Genomic DNA, 12,973 nt, shown 5'->3' on the forward strand with positions numbered 1-12,973 from the left:
TCCAGTAAGCTAATTCACTCACAAGGAGAGGGACACATGGGCCCTTGGATGGCATTTCAGCCATGTAATAGCTTGAAATAGAAAGAATTTAGATTCTGCACCTCAGATTATAGTGTGTAGGTGACTGCCTACCCGACCTGTGTGTGATGAGTGAGAAAATAACATGAACAAGATAAAAGGGCAGATTATTTAGTTTTTACTTCTATGAGACTCAAAAGAAAAAGAAGTAGGGAGACAAGAAGTTCAAATAGAATAATTTCCCCACCTTTTTAGGAGGGGGGAGTTTTGGACATCTTCAACTCCTCAGAACTCTGATGCTCAGGAGAGGCATGGCACACTCTCTTATCCTTGCAGACAATGGTAAAGGGAAGGAACAATATTCAGAAAGGAGCATGATGTGGTAGTAAGAGATCTATTGTCCTTACTGATACCAAACCTATCACAGGAACTCAATACATAAAGGAGGGAAGGAAGAAGTGAATGATCACTTTGTCCACCCCGTATCATGGCACATACCCTCACATGGTGAGGGGAGAGAAGAGTTACAGCAGTCTGAGTAGGTGAGATAAGCTTTATAGAGATCATGTAACTTAAATTCATATTTGTGAATCTTATTTCAAGTTAGCTCACTGCAGACTCCATTTAATCCACAGGACCTGTTGTAACAAGAGAACTCATTCAAAAGCAAAATAAACACCTGATTATTCTGCCATAAATTAACTGGAAATGTGCAATTTTCTCTTGCTTTCTAATTATTATAATAGGATAATAGGCAGCCATAAGGATAGAAATTGAAATCAGAGATTTTTTTTCAAAAGCTTTTACTTGGTATATTGAAATGAACAGGGAAGACATTTCAAAGCATGCCTGCTTGGTCCTGCCTGGTCTGAATTCAAAGCATCAGGGTGGTTGTTGATGGAGATCCCTAACTCTCAGGTGTGCTGACAGAATCAATTTTAGAGGGGTTTGTCCCCAGTTCAGGTTCAAAGGAAAGACCATGGGATTTGGGACCATCTTGGGGTACTTTTATGACATGGAACAATTTATTAACTTTTTGAAGCCTCAGTTCTTTTGTCTGGAAAATGGGGATAATCATACCTACATTTGAAAGAGTGGAGGTTCGTGTATTTCAAAATGTTGGGTATAGTGTGCAATAATGCAAAATTCCTCCTGCTTCTAAACTTAAGGTCATAAACTTATGCTCGGAACAATGCCTGTGAGCTCTGTAAATCCTCAGGCATTAAATAAAGATTCAGCATAATGCTTTATTGAAGCACAAAAGTATGCTATTATATTTTACAAGAAACCTTAGCCTCCAGAGTGGAACTAAAAGGGTCAAGTCTCAGCTAACTAGAAAATAAAATCAAGTAGACCACCTCTTCTCAGAAAATACTGATTGACTGAGATATTTTTGCAGATTTGACAAATGCCCATAACATCAACCATAGGGAACAATTTGGTTCAGGAAAAGCAAAAGGTCCATAAATAATATTAAAGTTCTCTATGCTTAACCCTTTCCAACCCTGGAATGTACACTTCTTTTTAGAAAAAAAAGGAAGTCAGTGTTTTAAGGGTTGAACTTACAAGGCAAATACATTGTTAGTAAAATGTGAAAGATTTATGTGATCTGAAGAGAAACGAGAGTATGCAAATACATTTTTAAATGGGAAGGCTGGGTGGAAAAGAATGTTCATTAAAAAAAATTACTCACCCTTTGTTTCTTTCCTTAGAGACCTTACAATTGACTGGTTGGTTTAAAGACTAAAGAGTACAGGGAGATGGAGCACAGAAACTTGTAATAAAACTTCCCTGGTGTCTCAGATGGTAAAGCATCTGCCCACATTGCAGAAGACCTGGGTTCGATCCCTGGGTTGGGAAGATCCCCTGGAGAAGGAAATGGCAACCCACTCCAGTACTCTTGCCTAGAAAATTTCATGGATGGAGGAGCCTTGTGGGCTACAGTCCATGGGGTTGCAAAGAGTCAGACACGACTGAGCGACTTCACTCACTCACTCCTTAAATACTAATTGAAAGTGAAGAGTATTTCCTTAACATTCTCTGTCCTCTACCCCATCAGCTTGTCTCTCAGCAAGCCCTTAAATTCTTGCTTTAGACACACTGGATGCTTTTTCCTTTCTTCTCTCATCTCCGTGCTTCTACAGGTTCTGTTTACTTCTCTACCATGTTTCCACTTCTGTCTGGTGAATTTCTATTTGGCTTTTGTGACTAAGTTCAGATCCCTGTCTTCTTCAAGTATCCTCTGACAGTCTCCAGACTGGGTTTTTGGCTGCTTCTTCTTTCTTTAAGCATCCTGTGCAAACTTCTACCATTCCAGTTACTGCATTGAAGTGTAATGATCTGTTCCCTTGTTTGTGTTCCCCTCCTAGAACGTAACTGGCATATCATAATCATTTACAAAGTTCATTTGTTCTATAAATATTTATTAAGCATCTGCTGTGCACCTGGCACTTTTCTAGATATAGGAGATATAGCAGTCAAGGAGACTATGATCCTGACTTTCTAAAGCTTCTATTTTATTAGGGATATACACAGATACTAAGTAAATGGTGAAAAATATGAGGGAAAAAAATTGGTAAGAAGCAAAGGAAGTATTTTTGTGTACATGCTATAGTTAATCTAGCTACAAATTTCTACATAACCTTAGAATTTCGACATGAATGGCATTAATCCTAAAAATTAATTTGGGAGAAAACTGTTACATTTGCCATTTTAGGACATAGTGTTGTTATAGCCCCACGCTGGGGATACATTTATTTAAATCTTCTCAGTAATTATTTATGGTTTATTTATCTAGGTTGTAGGTACTACTTGTTGGGGTTACGTCTAGGAGTTTTATGAGTTTGTTTTTGTTACTATTGGGAATGGAGTCATTTGCCATTATATCTTTTATCTGCCATCAGTTCAGTTCAGTTGCTCAGTTGTGTCCGACTCTTTGCGACCCCATGAATCATAGCATGCCAGGCGTCCCTGTCCATCACCAACTCCCGGAGTTTACCCAAACTCATGTCCATTGAGTTGGTGATGCCATCCAGCCATCTCATCCTCTGTTGTCCCCTTCTCCTCCTGCCCCCAATCCCTCCCAGCATCACAGTCTTTTCCAACGAGTCAACTCTTTGCATGAGGTGGCCAAAGTATTGGAGTTTCAGCTTCAGCATCAGTCCTTCCAATGAACACCCAGGGCTGATCTCCTTTACAATGGACTGGTTGGATCTCCTTGCAGTCCAAGGGACTCTCAAGAGTCTTCTCCAACACCACAGTTAATTCTTCGGTGCTCAGCCTTCTTCAGAGTCCAACTCTCACATCCATACACGACCACTGGAAAACATAGCCTTGACTAGACAGACATCGTTGTATATAATTAGTTTGTGGCCATTACTTAAGTAATCTATCTTATTAATTGCAACAGTTTTTCATTTGGTTCTTTTGGATTTTCTAAGTATTTAATCAAGTCACCTGAAAATAACATTGCTCTTATCTCCCTTCAATATTTATACTTTATATTTCTTTCATATCTTTTGAACTGTTTAGAACTTCCAGGATGACATTAAAAAATAATGATAGCTTGGGGCTTTTTTACGTTGTTACTGATTTTAGTTGGAATGCTTCTTGTTTTGCCATTAAGTATGATGTTGACTATTTTTTTAAACAATCATTTAATATATGCATTAATTATTGAGATTCTTTCTTTCTATATGAAGCTTCTGCTGCTTCTGTTTACATGCTAATTTGTATCTGACTCTTTGCAACCCCATGGACTGTAGTCCGCCAGGCTGCTCTGTCCATGAGATCTCCCTGGCAAGAATACTAGAGTGGGTTACCATTTCCTCCACCAGGGGAGCTTCCTGACCTAGGGATCAAACCTGTGTCTCCTGCTTAGTAGCGGATTCTTAACTACTGAGCCACCTGAGAAGCCCTGATATTTACTATTCTTTGAGATTATTTTCTAGTGTCATTATACATAATACATTGTGCTTGTAAGAGGTCAATATTATTTAGTAGACTTACTATTATTATATTTATTTAAATTCTCCATATTATTATTTCTGGCTTGTCTAATTGAACTAGAAAAAGTGTATATATCTGGGTTAAGATTACATATACAAATTGTGTTATCGTCACTTTCTCCTTAATTTTTTGAGCATTTTTGCTTTATATCATTTGATATTAGGATAATTGCTGCCTAAAGGGATTAATTACTACTGTAGACTCATTGTACTCTTTTCCAGCTTGTAAACATGAACAGGTAATCTGTTTTTCCCTTGAAGCCTACTTTTCCAGAAATTAATACCACTTCTATTTTTACTTTCATTGTATTTAATGACTCTTTGATTTTCCTTTTATTTTTATTTTCTTTAAACTTTTTACTTTGCATTGGGCTTCCCAGGTGGTGCAGTGGTAAAGAATCCACCTGTCAATGCAGGAGATGCAAGAGGCATGGGCTCAATCCCTGGGTTGGGAAGATCCCTTGGAGGAGGAAATGGAAACCCACTCCAGTATTCTTGCCTGGAGAATTCCATGGACAGAGGAGCCTGGCAGGCTACAGTCTATGGGGTCACAAAGAGTTGAACATGACTGAAGCGACTTAGCACACACTCATAGCCGATTAATAATGTTGTGAGTGTTGCAGGTGAATAGCAAAGAGACTCAGTCATACATGTTCCTTTTATATTAACATGGACATTTTCGTCTTAGGTATGTCTCTTAGAGGCAGTAGATATTTGGATTTAACTTTTTTACTCTAATCTGAGAATCTTTGTTTTCTAATAGTTGGATTTAACCACATATATTTATTGTTGGACAGATGCCTTTGTTAACTTCTGTCATTCTTCTCTACATAATTTATTCTCTTTTTGATTTTTTGCTATTTCTTTTGCTTTGGAGGCTTGAAAATATGGAACGTTGTGTCTACTTTTTGTTTCCTTAGTTATTGGAAAGACGTCTATTCTCTTTTCAACCTAACTTTTAATTTCCAAAAGCCCAAATTTGGTTTATATTTTTCTAATTATGAGTCAATAATTTGAATTCTAAACAGAATTTAGAATTTCTTCTATGTGATATTAGGCATTTAGTGAATTCTTATTCCTCTCCCACCTGATTTTATAATTTTTTTTTCCCATCCTGAATAACAGGTGAGCCAGGTGGGGCTTTCTTATTGGTCTTTTCTTGGAATGTAGTAAACTTGCCTCAGTCTATAAATGTCTCTAGTTCAGAAGGCTGTTTTTCTTCTTTTTTTCTGTTGTATCTTTGATTACTGCTTCCTGTCCAATTGCTTTCTTTTCTTTGATAATAGCTTTGTAATCTTTGACTTGGGTCTTTAGTCTCTGGGATAGGTGTCATTCTCTGTCATGAATTTTACATTTTGTGTGATTTGTGTACGTCTGGGAAAGTTATTCAGAGTTTGACTTTGAAATTACAGGATCAATTTTCACAGTATTAATTTTGCCTTGCAGCAGACTTAACACTGCTAATTTTCTTAAATTACTACATGATTTTGTCAATCTCTTTCAAAAATTTATCCTCCAATTCTTTTCATCACATATTTTCTTTATGACTTTCCACTGTATTCTTAGAGAGCAGATATTGTTCCATTTTTTTCTGTTTCTATCCTTTATAGTTTTCAGATTTTTTCTTTTGAGACTCCCTTTGCTCTTGCCCAACAGTATGTAATGCTTTCTATTTTGTATGTTTTTCTTTTTTAAAAAAATTTATCTATCTTCAAATAGGAAGAGGCCTAGCTGGATCTGTTTTTTTTCTTACATAAACGGTACACGTATTGCTCAAGGCACACCACTTGCTCTCCAATTGGATTCTGCTGAAATCCTCTTCCCAGGTCTGTAACTGTATATCAGATTGATGTCTTGGACTTACTTCCAGTGTATTAGCTTCCTTCTGCTATTTTGCTGATCTGTGACAAGAATTTCTTCTTGTTCCAACGACTGACTCCCTAATATTCAGAGCAGATGAAAGATGTAGAACTACAATTCCCAGCATGCAAGGACACTGCAGCTTTCTCCATTCCTTTTCCTGTCTTTTGGGTTTTACTAATGGGACCACACTTCCAAGGATGCACTGTATCACTGCCAGCTTCCCTGCTACCCCTACTCAATTATTTTGCAGTAGTTACAGTATCTCAATCAGTATAGAAATATTAATGGCAAAAAAGGAACAGCTATCTCCATGCATTGTATAATTCATGTTTCTGAATGAGTAGAAAGAAGTGTGGAAAGTGACAAAAGATCTTCCCATCTATTGTCATGTGCTTGTGGGACTTTTATTTTTGATGCAAGCAGTCAGGAGTCACTAATTGTATGTTTCTATTCAACATCATAGATGTGTGGTTAGTGGAGCTTCCTACCAGAAATACCAGTGGGAAATTTCTTAGTGCCAGTTGTCAGTATTTTTTAAGAAGTCTTGTCTTCTTTCTTATCTTAGGTATTGAACACTGGCAAGGATTGCATTAGGGACACCTAGATAGAAGCCTTTTAAAACCAGAGATTTCTAGTTCTTTCCAATGACTCACCACCAAGAGGGTACGTAAAGGGGCTTGATTATTAGATTTTCCAGAAGGTCTTTAGTGCTGCAACCTTGAACCCTGGATCTCAGTGCCAGCTTTGTGGTTATTATTCCCCACATAGAAAAATATTAAATAAGATTAATAGTTAATGCAAAGTATAAATAGCAAACACTAGTGTAACAGCATATTAAATTAGATAGTATACCCAGGTGGTTAAGAACATGAGTTTTGGACTAGCATTCAAATCCCAGATCACCTCCTGACTTTTGGAATTAAATTTAGGTAAATCCAATACTTTGGCCACCTGATGTAAAGAACGGACTCTTTTGAAAAGACCTTGATGTTGGGAAAGATTGAAGGCAGAGAAGGGGATGACAGGGGATGAGATGGTTGGATGGCAACACTGACTCAATGGACATGAGTTTGAGTGAACTCTGGGAGTTGGTGATGGACAGGGAGGCTTGGCGTGCTGCAGTCCATGGGGTCGCAAAGAGTCGGACATGACTGAGTGACTGAACTGAACTGAAGTTACTTAACATCTCAGTTTATAATCTGTAAAATGGGAATATTACATAGGGCAAGGCAAGTAAAGTGATTGGTAGGGGGTCTGGCACAGGATGTATTCAATAACATGTTATCTATTATTATTATTTTTAAATTAACACTGACTATACTCTTATAATTTCCCAATACATTTTTTCTTGAATAAATATACAGTTACTGTTTTTTTTTTTTTTCACTGCACCCTATTGTAATAGATAAAACTCGTGAGTTAGTCATACACAGGCCATGGTTCTCTCTCCCAAGGGAACAAGAGGTCCCTTCAGTGACCTCTTATTCCTCATATTCCACAGAAATTGTTGCATAAAGGTTGTTACACTGAATTGAACATGTGACAGTTTCAAGTGTAGAAAGCATGCTTGTAACTCAGCATGAAGTTAAGTGACATCATTTAAGATATCTCACTAAATATCTTGGGAAACGGAATTATATCTTGAGAAGGGGAGCACATTTGTTTGCATGAAATTTTATCACAAAGTGTGTGATGTCCACAGCATGGGATGAGGCTATTGTGAGCAGGATGTTCTTTTGTATTTCAAACATCCTGTTTCCGAGGTGTCTAAGCCGCATGGTCCTTGTGTGGCCCAAACTGAGTTGCTAGGGCAGATTAATCCAACACGTTAGGGGAGCAATTTCTTTGCCTCTAAATCCAAAGGTACCATCTTGGAAGAACAAGTCTGTTAGATACTGTTTGACTGCCTTGCTGTTAGTATCTTCCCTTAACCTTGCGTATTGATCTCTTAAAAAGTGATAGCCAACATGATAATGATGATAGCAGTAACAACAAAAATAATCACAATCTTAATGATGGTGGAATATGTGTATTACGTGTATAACATGTGTCCAGGCATGCTTCTTGATGATTTATACAATTTATATAATTTAATCCTTATAGCAATCCATGACACAGGTATTGTCATTTGTCCCACTTTTCAGATGAACAGATTAGGCAATTTGCCTGCAGTCACACTAATGGAGAGCTGTGTAAGAGGGATTTGATACAGGCATTCTCTACAAAGTACATTCCTAAACTATATGGTCTCTATACTTAACGTACATTTAGTTATCAACTCCTTGAAGTCACTGTTGAGGGAGTGTTGAACCTCACTCTTAGAAGATTTATAAAAAGAAATGAAAATTTTGGTTGAATGTGTTTATTTAGAACCTGTGTTTCTTTTTTTTTTTTTAATTTTTTTCCTTTTTTAAAAATTTTATTTTATTTTTAAACTTTACAAAATTGTATTAGTTTTGCCAAATATCAAAATGAATCCGCCACAGGTATACATGTGTTCCCCATCCTGAACCCTCCTCCCTCCTCCCTCCCCATACCATCCCCCTGGGTCGTCCCAGTGCACTAGTCCCAAGCATCCAGTATCGTGCATTGAACCTGGACTGGCAACTCATTTCATACATGATATTTTACATGTTTCAATGCCATTCTCCCAAATCTTAGATTTGTCAATAGCGGTGTCTTACATATCTTTTGCACTTCATAATTTTCAGAGAAACTTTTCCACCTGCTGACTTATTTTATTCCCCAAAGAGCCTTGTGAACCATGTGAGAATGACATTATTATTCCAAAGATGATGAAACTAATAACCAGAGAGGTTAAGGGGCTTTCTAAAGTCCATATAGACTATTAGAGGAAGATTGGGAATTATCTATAATAATAAACCATTTGCTAAATATTTGCCATATGCCAAGCACCATACTAATCACATCAATGGTATTATCTCATTTAACTCTCAACAATCACAGATGGGCTTCCTAGATGGTGCTAGTGGTAAAGAATCCACCTACCAATGCAGGAGACTTAAGAGACCGGGGTTCAATCCCTGGGTCGGGAAGATCCCTGGGAGGAAGGCACAGCAACCCACTCCAGTGTTCTTGCCTGGAGAATCCCGTGGACAGAGGAGCCTGGTGGGCTACAGTCCACAGGTTTGCACATAATCTGACAGGACTGAAGTGACTTAGCACAGATGCACACAATCAAAGACGTGAAATCACGTGGCCAAGTTTCATTCTTAAGACATGACAAAGCCAGGAATCAAGCCCAAGTTGAGGCTCTCAACTCTTAAGTCTCCATTTCTTTAATGAGTTTTCTTTAAAGGACATATTAGTTGCTCAGTCGTCTTCGACTCTTGCGACCTCATAGGCTGCAGCCTTCCAGGCTCTTCTGTCCATGGAATTCTCCAAGAATATTGGAGTGGGTTGTCACATTCCCTTCTCCAAGGGATTTTCCCAACCCAGGAATCTCCTGCGTTGCTAGCAGATTCTTCATCATCTGAGCCATCAGGGAAGCCACAGGACGTTATATCTACTTTTAAACACCTCTGGTGGTAGTTTAGTCGTTAAGTCATGTCTGACTGTTGCGACCCCATGCACCTTAGCCCACCAGGCTCCTCTGTCCATGGGGATTCTCCAGGCAAGAATACTGAAGCGGGTTGCCATTTCCTTCTCTGGGGTTAAACACCTATCTGTATGTGTAAAATATTGATTATGATAATAATTAAGACTCTCTCAGTGCTTCCTATCTTAGGCACTGCACCATCCATTTGCTCATTAAATGAAGTTCTGACTTACCACCCACTATGTGCCTGGTGCTGTTCTGAATGCAAGAATACATACATGAACAAAGCATTATTCTTCATGGAGCTTATAGTCTTTGGGGCGAAACAGAAAGTAATAAAATAATCACCTACATATATGACTATATATGTAGTGTGAGCAGTGCTAAGTGCCCTGCTGGAAAGTCTAGGGTGCTCTGAGAATCCATCAGGAGAGTACTCTGATACCATCTAGAGACGGGGAATCTTCCTGAAAAAGCCATGTTTGTATTGAGAACAGTAGGTGTGGAAATGTTAACTACAAGAGAATACATTCTAGAGAAAAGAGAAGGCTGTTTATAGGATGTGACATATTGGGCATTTCAAAGAGCTAAAAGTAAGTTAACTAACTAGCTGGAGTATGTTCAGAGAGAAGAAGAATGGCCCCAGACAAGCTTAGAGAGGCAACCCTATGCAGGCCTTTTTAAGGACTTTATCTAAAAGAAAGTGTAATCCATTGAAATCACAGATTACTGGTGTTTGAAAAGATCCTTTCCCTTAAGTGTTAAGAATAAATTGCAGGAGGCAAACATGCATGCAATGGGACCAGTTAGGAGGCTACTGCGGCAATACTGGCTAGACATGATGGTAGCTTAGACTGCAGGGGGTGGTGGAGATGAATTTGGGAACTATTTAGGAGGTAAATTCAATGAGATTTATTTTAAGTTAGGTAAATGGAATAAACAAGAGGAAGGTGTTAGAATGTCTCCCAGGTTTCTGGCTTATGCATATGCCTTGTTTCATTTAAACCTCACATCAGCACTATGATGATGATTATATTTTCAAGTTTCAGAAACCCAATTCAAAATTTTTCTGTCACTGTCCATAGTCATACCGTCCATGCAAAGCAAGGCCAAGATTCACTCAGGTCCACCTGAATCTGAAATCTGTGTTCCTGATTGCTATGCTACACTATAGGAAAGGAAATCTTAAAAATAGCAGTTAAGTATGGAAGTTAATGAATAAATGGACATCACTCAACTTTGAAAATATGCACATCCTCAGAGTCCAAGGTCCTATGATGTCCATGCATGTTTGCAGCTGGTGCTACTTCTGTTGCATGAGATCAAGGGAACAGGATTAATATTGTTAGGGAGTATGATTTTGTTAAATATCATTTTTATAAATAAAAATATATGCTCATTATAGAAAAATAAAAAGAAATACAGACAAGCAGAAAGAAAAACAATGAAAATCTCCTGTAATCCTCAGAGGGGGTGGAAAACACTTGTTTGCTTTTAATTACACAATACTATACACTATGATTAACCACCATGGGTATTTAGTGGAAAGATCACTAGAGATCCCAGATCTTGACCCACTCTTTTGTGATTTTGACTTCAGGGGAAGCTTTAGAGTCTGGGACTTCCCCTTGTCCTTTGTAAAACTGAGTGAAACTCTGTCCCCATTTACTTATCACAGTCTTTTTCTTTTGAGACGGAGTCACAGTGTGGCAGTGTTGGGTATCTTGGTGTTAGTACAGTGTAGGAGTGAAAGACACAGCTTGAGAATTTCTCCAACTACTTAGCTAGCTCTTCACCTCTGCTTGGTTTCCTCATTGGTGGAGGGCAGATAATGATATCGGTGTCACAGAAAGGTTTTTGAAACATATATATTGGAGCACAGTCACTTTACAATGCTGTGTTTGTTTCCACTGGACAGCAAAGTGTATCAGCTATATGTATACATATATCCCCACTTTTTTGGATTTGCTTCCCATTTAGGTCACCACAGAGCAATGAGCAGAGTGTGCTCTCCTGTAGATTCTCACTGCTTTGCTTTGTGCTCAGTCTCTCCATCGTGTCTGACTCTTTGTGGCACCATGAACTGTAGCCCCCCAGGCTCCTCAGTCCACTTAATTTTCCAGACAAGAATCCTGGGGTGGCTTTTACCATTTCCTACTCCAGGGGATCTTCCCAATCTAGGGCTGTAACCTGAGTCTCTTGCGTCTCCTGCAGTGGCAGGTGGGTTCTTTACCACTAATGCAACCTGGGAATTTCTCATTAGTTACCTATTTTATACACAGTAGTGTGTATATGTCAATCCCAGTCTCCCAGTTCATCCCTTTCCCCCTTGGTTTCCATATATTTGTTCTCCACGCCTGTGTCTCTATTTCCAGGTTTTGAGGATTAGCTCACACGTGTGCAGTGTGCTTGCTGGGTCCCGTCCCCATACAGAGCAAGCAGTGAACACACAGCAGTGAAAACTCTCCACAGAAACACAGCCAGGCAACATTGCTGAATGACCTCCGGCACTCAGGGAGGTGGAAGCACAGTCAGGGAAGGCCCCCTAGTTCTGACTGCTCTCACTTCTCCAACTGCTGACTGAGCAGCACAGAACCACTTTCTTGCAGGTACTTGCTACAGGCTTTTTATCTCTGTGACTGGAGATAAAAAGAACACTGAGACCTAGACTTCATTCTCATGGAGCAAGTAACATAGTGGAGCAGGATAGTAAACAGAATAACACCAACACAATTTCATCTGTCTTAATACTATGAGCAATAGTCTGTGGGGCCAGGAGGCAGTGGGGAAGTGAGTCATTTTGCCTCTGGGGAACCTGGGAAGGCTTCATTCATCCTGGACCTTCAGGAGGGTAGAATTTGCTGGGTGGAGAGAAAGGCATGAGTACCTCGCTGTGTGCCACTGAAGTATCCTTTGCTAGAATGCTCCACAAAAGGCTAGGGGTGCTAAGGCCACTTTGAGAAACCTGGGGCTAGAGTAAAGGGAACTGGGGTGGAAAGATGAGGCTCAGCAAGCGTGTCTGGTGCTACCCCGAGCTCCCATCACTTCATGCTTTCCACATCCTCCCATATCTCCTCGCTCCCCTTTCTGCCAACTGCTTTTCCTGCTTGAGGGCCCCACCCCCTATTTTGGATACTTACCAAAAGGCAGAAGGGTCCTCTGCCTCCCTTCTCCCACCCACAAAAGCCTGCCAGGGGAAAAGCATCAGATGTGAACGGTTGAACCTGCAGTGTAGTTTATGCAGTTTACGTTGCTATGATCTTCCCCCAGGGGTATTTGCCTTTCAGTTCCTTGCTTTTTGTGGAGTGAAACACTTTGATGCTGGAATCCCACTCTATCTTCTGATCCACGGTCTGCACTCAATCGTTTTAGGCCCCCAGGGTAGCGGATGAGTTTTGTGTGGTGAATGTGGTGTTGTTTTCACTGTTGTTTAGTGGTAAGTAGGTATCACTCTCCAGTTTCTCATAGAGCCCACTGTTGCTACCAGTTCATTACATCCTCATTGTGGCTGACCTGGTCTGAAGGT

This window comes from Bubalus kerabau, chromosome 6 (genome assembly GCF_029407905.1).
Source record: "Bubalus kerabau isolate K-KA32 ecotype Philippines breed swamp buffalo chromosome 6, PCC_UOA_SB_1v2, whole genome shotgun sequence".
Lineage (NCBI taxonomy): Eukaryota > Metazoa > Chordata > Mammalia > Artiodactyla > Bovidae > Bubalus > Bubalus kerabau.